At 39.5% G+C, this 7500-nt stretch overlaps 1 pseudogene; it reads left to right on the top strand.

Annotated features, from left to right (window-relative positions):
- LOC123501960 overlaps positions 1-7500 on the top strand; it is a 218466-nt pseudogene that overhangs the window by 151581 nt on the left and 59385 nt on the right.

The following is a 7500-nucleotide window of genomic DNA, read 5'->3' as shown; positions in this document are numbered from 1 at the left end:
TCAGTTTTTTATTGTGTTTTTGCTTTTTTTTTGTTGTTTTTGTTGTTTGTTTTGTGTGTTTTTGTTTAGTTTTTGTTTTGTGTGTTTTTCAGTTTTTTTTTATTGTTTTTGCTTTTTTTTTGTTTTTGTTTTTTATTTCCTGTTTTTTGTATTGTTTTTGCTTTTTTTTTGTTTATTGTTTTTGCATTTTGTTTTGTTTTTTGTTTTCTGTTTCTCGTTTTTTGTATTGTGTTTTTGCTTTTTTTTGTTTTGAGTGTTTTTGTTTTTTTTGTTTTGAGTGTTTTTGTTTTTGTTTTATGTGTTTTTTGTTTTGTTTATTGTGTTTTTGTTGTTTTCCCTTTTTTGTTTTGTGTTTTTTTTTTCTCGTGTTTTTTTTTATGGCATCATTCATACAGTGTGCTAAGTAATTATAATTCCATTCCATACTTTTCTTGGGTGGCGTCTCATTGAAAACCACAATCTTACAGCAACAACACAACTTTTTTTTTTCATAATACACAACTTTTATTCATAAAACATAACAAATCTTTATATTATAGATCCCTTTAAAATTCCATCACAGTCTTGTCTTCATTCTTTCCATTTTTCTCCTTTTATATGATACAGTGTGCTAAATGATTATAGCTCCATTCCTTTTTTCTTGGTTGTCTCTTTGAAAACCACCATCTTAAAATAACAAGGCAATAATAACAATAATAATAATAATAATAATAATAATAATAATAACAATAATAATACGTAACATTCTATCATAAAACGTAACAATTCTTTATATAGAGTACCTAGTTTTTATCTTTTTCTCACTCACACAATCTCTTTTCCAGTTCTCCTTATAATTTCTTCAGTCTTATATCATCTTCATTCTTTCCATTTTTCTTCTTTTTTATGACACATTTTTTTTCACCATCATTATATTCTCCTGTAATTTCTTTTGTGTCTCCATTGAAAACCATTAACTTCTAGTACCATTTACAAAGGGTTAATAGGGCAGACAGGTGCTAAGGAAGGTGAGCTAATGGGTAGAAGTAATGAAGAGGTGGTAATGGGTAGATTCATTCCCCCATTTATCTCCTCTCTCTCACCTGGCCGCGTCTCTCACCTGTTAATTAGCAGCGTGGGAATGTGCATGTGTTGATGGGGCAGTGGCAGCACGGGGGAACTCAAAGGAAAGACAAGCAGCAGCAGACCTATTGTACTGTTTAGCATTAAGTGAAAGGAGAAGGACGAGGAGGAGGAGGAGGAGGAGGAGGAGGAGGAGGAGGAGGAGGAGGAGGAGGAGAGGAAGATGATGAGGGATGTACTTTTATCCTATCTTTTGTTTCTCCTCTTGTTTCTTATTGTTGTTGTTGTTGTTGTTGTTGTTGTTGTTGTTGTTGTTGTTGTTGTTGATGATGTTGTTGCTACTGTTGGTGCTGTACCTTCTCCTTCTTCTTCTTTCCTCCTCCTCCTCCTCATCTTCCTTCTCCTTCTCCTCCTCCTCCTCCTCCTTTTCTTTTTCTACGTCGTTTTCTTCCTCTTAATCTTCATTCTTCGTCTTCCTCGTATACTATATTATACTCCTCCTCCTCCTCCTCCTCGTCCTCCTCCTCCTCCTCCTCCTCTCCTCCTCCTCCTCCTCCTCCTCCTCCTCCTCTTTGTCCTCTTCCTTCTCCTGCAGTGAAATTCCTCCCTGTTTTTCTTTCTTTGTCCTCTTCTAAATCAACTTTTCCCGCCCCTTCCATTCTCTCTCTCTCTCTCTCTCTCTCTCTCTCTCTCTCTCTCTCTCTCTCTCTCTCTCTCTCTCTCTCTCTCTCTCTCTCTCTCTCTCTCTCTCTCTCTCTCTCTCTCGTCAAGGGTTATATAACTTCATTTCTTTTCAGTTAGTCAGTCAGTCAGTTAGTCAGTTACCTTACCTGTGCCTCTCTCTCTCTCTCTCTCTCTCTCTCTCTCTCTCTCTCTCTCTCTCTCTCTCTCTCTCTCTCTCTCTCTCTCTCTCTCTCGTTAACCAGTTTATATGCGTATGTCTCCTGTCAATCAATTAATCACTACACCTATTGCACCTCTTGTCTTACCTGTAGTACCTCACCTTATCTCACCTGTGGCTTCCCCAATCACTCACCTCTTACCTGTATATTTGTTCCAGTCAGTCACTTCACCTGTTTTGAAAGTGTTTTGATTGTTCTGGGTGCGTTTGGGTGTTTTGGGTGTGTTTGGTGGTGTTTTGGGTATGTTTTGAGTGTGTTTTGGTGTGTTTTGGGTGTGTTTTGGTTGTTTTGGTAGTGTTTTGGTGTGTTTTGGTGTGTTTTGGGTGTGTTTTGGTTGATTTGGTTGGGTTTGGGTGTGTTTTGAGTGTGTTTGGGTGTGTTTTGGGTGTGTTTTGGGTGTGTTTGGTGGTGTTTTGGGTGTGTTTTGGGTGTGTTTGATGGTGTTTGGGTGTGTTTTGGTTATTTTGAGTGTGTTTGGTGTGTTTTGGGTGTGTTTTGGATGTGTTTTGGGTGTGTTTTGAGTGTGTTTGGGTGTGTTTTGGTGTGTTTGGTGGTTTTGGGTGTGTTTTGGGTGTGTTTGGTGGTTTTGGGTGTGTTTTGAGTGTGTTTGGTGGTGTTTTGGGTGTTAAGGGTGTAGTTGGTGGTGCTTTGGGTTTGTTTTTGGTGTTTTTGAGTGTGTTTTCGGTGTATTTGGTGATGTTTTGGGTGTGTTTTGAGTGTGTTTTGGGTGTGTTTTGAATTTTGAATGTTTTGGTTGTGTTTGGGTGTGTTTGGTGATATTTTGGATTTTTTAGGCTTTTTGAGTGTGTTTTTAGTTATTTGAGGATGTTTTGAGTGTTTAGTAGTGTTTTAGGTTTGTTTATTGTGTTTTAGCTGTGTTTTGATTGTTTTGAGTGTGTTTGGATCGCTTTGAGTGTGTTTGGAAGTGTTTTGCGTTTTTTGAGTGTGTTTTGGGTGTACTTGAGGTGTTTTGGGTGTTTTGAGAGTGTTCGAGGTGTGTTCTTGTTTTTTTCACTGTGTTTTGGGTGTATTTGATGTGGTTTGGGTGTGTTTGAGTGCATTTGAGTGCGTTTGAGATGTATTTCGGATTTTCTACTGTACCTTGGGTGTTTTGATGTGTTTTGGGAGTGTTTGATTGTGTTTCGGGAGTGTTTGATTGTGTTTTGGAGTGTATTTTGGGTGTTTTTAATTTTTTTGAGTGTGTTTTGTTTTCTGTTGTGTTTCAGTGTGTTTGAGGATGTGTTAGGAAAAATCAAAGTTTATTTCAAAGGTGTGTATGAATTTGTTATGGAGAAACTGCAGTGTATGTGTGTGTGTGTGTGTTTAAGTGTGTGTTTTCTTTATTATTACAACTCACACATTACCTGCACCTTTGCCCCAGTCACTCACATGTCTCTCTCTCTTTCTCCCACCAGGTGTCTCCACAAACAGTAGACGAGGATTTCACGCCCAACATTCAGGCCTCGTGCAAAACTGGCTACATGCAGATTAACGTTAATGTGAAGAACCTCGCGTATGAAGGTAAGTGTGTGTGTGTGTGTGTGTGTGAGAGAGAGAGAGAGAGAGAGAGAGAGAGAGAGAGAGAGAGAGAGAGAGAGAGAGAGAATGAAGATGGGAAGTGTGTGAGTGAGAAATGGAGGGAAGGACTGAGTGAGGGAGAGAGTGATTGAATGATTGAGAGAGAGAGAGAGAGAGAGAGAGAGAGAGAGAGAGAGAGAGAGAGAGAGAGAGAGAGAGAGAGAGAGAGAGAGAGAGTGTGTGTGTGTGTGTGTGTGTGTGTGTGTGTGTGTGTGTGTGTGTGTGTGTGTGGGAACGGTGTGTGTTTTCATTTTATTTCATTTTTGTTGGTAAGTGTTACTGTCAAGAATATTGCGTGTAAAGGTGATGGATTGTGAGAGAGAGAGAGAGAGAGAGAGAGAGAGAGAGAGAGAGAGAGAGAGAGAGAGAGAGAGAGAGTTGTTTTTGTTTGTTTCTTTGTTACTTTTGTTGAATAGTGAGTGAGTGGGTGAGAGAAAGATCAATGTTGGTGTGTTCTTTTTGTCTTTGTTTTGTTTGATTGTTTATTTGTTTATTTATTTATGTATTTTTTTTTGTTTCAGTATTTTTGTCTTTCTTTAGTGTGTGTGTTAGTCAGTCAGAGAGAGAGAGAGAGAGAGAGAGAGAGAGAGAGAGAGAGAGAGAGAGAGAGAGAGAGAGAGAGAGAGAGAGAATGTGGTACGATTAACTTATGTACACTCCTCTTTCTCCTTTCTTTTCTTTCCTTTCTTTCTTTTCTTCTCTTTCTTTCTTTCTCTAACTTGGGTCCGGGGAAACAGTACACAGTTAGCGGGGTGAGTGAAGTAGTTAGGCAGGTCGTTAGCAATTAGCACTGCAGGAGCTAAGTTACCTCACTCACCCACTCAGGTTCCTTACTTTTCGTGTGACGCGTTGATGACTGCACTGTGACTAACTAATGGTGAGATGAAAGAATGGGGAGTTTTCTGAGCTAAGCCGCCACATGTCGCTGGTGCAAGTCTCTTAGTGATATGTGCTAAAGTATTGTTACTGTAAATTCCATACAGATGAATAGAACATTGATTATTGTCATACTTTCGAAATTCTTGATCGATTTTTAAGTAGAGAGAGAGAGAAGTTGACCAAAACATTAATATCGTTCGTGATTGCCTACAAATACAACAAAGTCAACATTTTTGATGCGGCATATTAGTAGTTTAAAATCAGCTGATATGAACAATGAAAAAGCTAAGAAATGAGACTGTACCGTATAGTAGGACTTAATACTCAGCAATATCGTGATTTATGGATATATTTATTTTTGTCTAGATTTTAGCATCTCTTTCACGAAGCGAGCGACATGGCAGAGTAATCAAACACCAAAACAAACATCGCTCAGGACTGACCTGGCGTAACGAGAGCAGAATACAGCTGTTGCAGTGTCTAGCTACGTAATCCATTGTTCATGGCGTAGCGGCGTGGACACAGCAGCAGGAATTAACTGGCTGTCCGACAACGTGTTTGTTAAGTTCAACTGAGGCGAGCCAGTCAGATATTGTTTTGGCTACACATACAGCGGTACTCTCGCCACGACACTCCAGCTGTCTGTTTCTAATTAAAAGTGTTTCGATATACTATGAAGCTGATCTGTGTAATTTGGACCTTTAAGTGGCACAGACATGTTGTTTTCTTCTTTGCTGTTGTCTGGATCAGTACACTTCCCATCAATGGTGTACTTAGTTTGGAAATGAGAAGATGATCAAGTGAGTCTAAATACGTGCCAGTTTTCTGGAAAATCAACCTACATACTTTAGTTCATGAAAAGAGTTCAATTGTACCTTTGTTACTGTTTAGAAGGAATTGTAGAGTAAAACCTGTCATATCAGCTCATTGCATCTTTGTGTATGTATAATGACACTGCAGGCGTATTTGTTATTGCTTTTATTTGTGAAAAGGTGACACGTTTGGTAGTGCCATCTGGTGACACGTCTGGTGGTGCCATCTCTGACATTCAGTAGTCTCCATTACAGGAATCTAAACATTTAAAACTCCTTAAAAAAATGTAAGACTCTTTTTTATAATGACAATCATAAAAGCTGCGTAAATGTAACATGTCCATAAGAAATTGATCGAAATATTAGTTGATGAATTACAAAGAAAAATAATGATACGTAGAAGAAAATTTGTCCATAAATACAGAAAATATACAGAGAAAACTAAGAAACCGATATAATGAAGAAAAAAAGCTTGTCTAGAGGAAATACTAAGAAATATAACACAAAAACAAAATGAAAAAATTGATAAAAAAGTAATAATAGTACATGAAGAAAAATAGAATAAAACTAACACAGCCTTAGGAAGACAAGAAGAAAATAGAGCAGTGTCCCTCATAAAGAAGAAAGATTAACATGGGAGAAAGAAAATGGGAGAGTGGAGATGAAGGACCGACCACACATCTCTCTCCTTTCTTGTGTGTGTGTGTGTGTGTGTGTGTGTGTGTGTGTGTGTGTGTGTGTGAAGGTCGTTTTCTGTTTGTGGGCGTGTGACAAAGCGGCATTAAAGGAAGGGAGACTTGCCTAAAAGCAGAGAGAGAGAGAGAGAGAGAGAGAGAGAGAGAGAGAGAGAGAGAGAGAGAGCATTATACCTGTGGAAAATTACCTCCATTCTCGCTCATTTTAAAGAACGGGCGTTTTTTTCTTGAAAGTTCTCACACCAACAACCTCTCTCTCTCTCTCTCTCTCTCTCTCTCTCTCTCTCTCTCTCTCTCTCTCTCTCTCTCTCTCGTGTTGTCTTACTCTGCTTTCTTTACATTTTCCTTTCTTTTCCATTCTATGATACATTATTCTCCTATTCTTCTTCCTCTTCTTCTTCTTCTTCTTCTTCCTCTTCTTCCTCTTCTCCCTCTTTGTTCTTCTCTATTTTCCTTCTCTCCTATTCGTCTTATTGTCTCAGAAAAATGCATTCACAATAACCAATGGCAAATTTCTCCTCCTCCTCCTCCTCCTCCTCCTCCTCCAACTCTTCCTTTTCTTCCTACTTGACTGAAATTATTTCCTTCTCTTCCTTCACCATCACATCTTCTGTATCTTAACTCTTCTGTATCTTAAACTCTTCCTTTTCTTCCTTCTCCTTTCATTTTAATATATGTCCAAACTTCTTGATCTTGTTCTTGTTCTTGTTCTTGTTCTTGTTCTTCTTCCTCTTCCTCTTCCTTTTCCTTTTCCTTTTCCTTTTCCTTTTCCTCGTCCTCCTTTTTTTTCTTACCTTCCTTCACCTTAAAAATGCAAACAAAACATCACAGTCTCTCCCAGGTCCCCATTTACTCTTCTCACTCTCCCACACCTCTCAGTATCTCCCACGGTAACGTAACCTAACCTAACCTAACTTAACGTAGCCTAACTTGACCTAACCTCAACTTAACCTAACCTAGCCTAACCTAACTTAACCTAACCTAACTTAACGTAACTTCAACTTAACCTTATTTAACCTAACCCAACCCAACCTAACCTAACCCAGTCTAACCTAACCTAACCTAACCTAACCTACCCCAGTCTAACCTAACCTAACCTAACCTACCTCTCCACCACACTAATAAAACCAAACTTAAACCCACTTTCGTGCTCTCTTACCCCACTCCAACCCACTCTCCCTCTCTCTAACCTACTCTCCCTCACTTACCCACTCTCCCTTACTCACTCTCCCTCACTTTAACCGACTCTCTCTCTCTCTCTCTCTCACTCACCCACTCTCCCTCACTGTAACGTACTCTATTTTACTCTCCCAGGCGCGGTGCACTCCCGGGACTTCCGCAAGGAGGGGTGCATGGTGGTGGGGGACGGCAGCAACCACGTCACCCTGAGCCTGCCTCTCATAACTGACGATGCTGATCCTGGCTACTGCGGCGTCAGAGTCAACAAGGTAGGTGGTTGCAGTGGTGGTACCTCCAAAAGTTTGCAATCTTTCCTCCATATCTCCCTCCACAAGTTTGCTCCAGTTTCCTCCATTGGTGTAGAGTTTCTTCCAGGTTTCCTCCACCTTCTCT

The sequence above is a fragment of the Portunus trituberculatus genome, chromosome 10 (assembly GCF_017591435.1).
Source record: "Portunus trituberculatus isolate SZX2019 chromosome 10, ASM1759143v1, whole genome shotgun sequence".
NCBI classification, from domain to species: domain Eukaryota; kingdom Metazoa; phylum Arthropoda; class Malacostraca; order Decapoda; family Portunidae; genus Portunus; species Portunus trituberculatus.
This window is presented reverse-complemented; position numbering and strand designations above follow the sequence as displayed.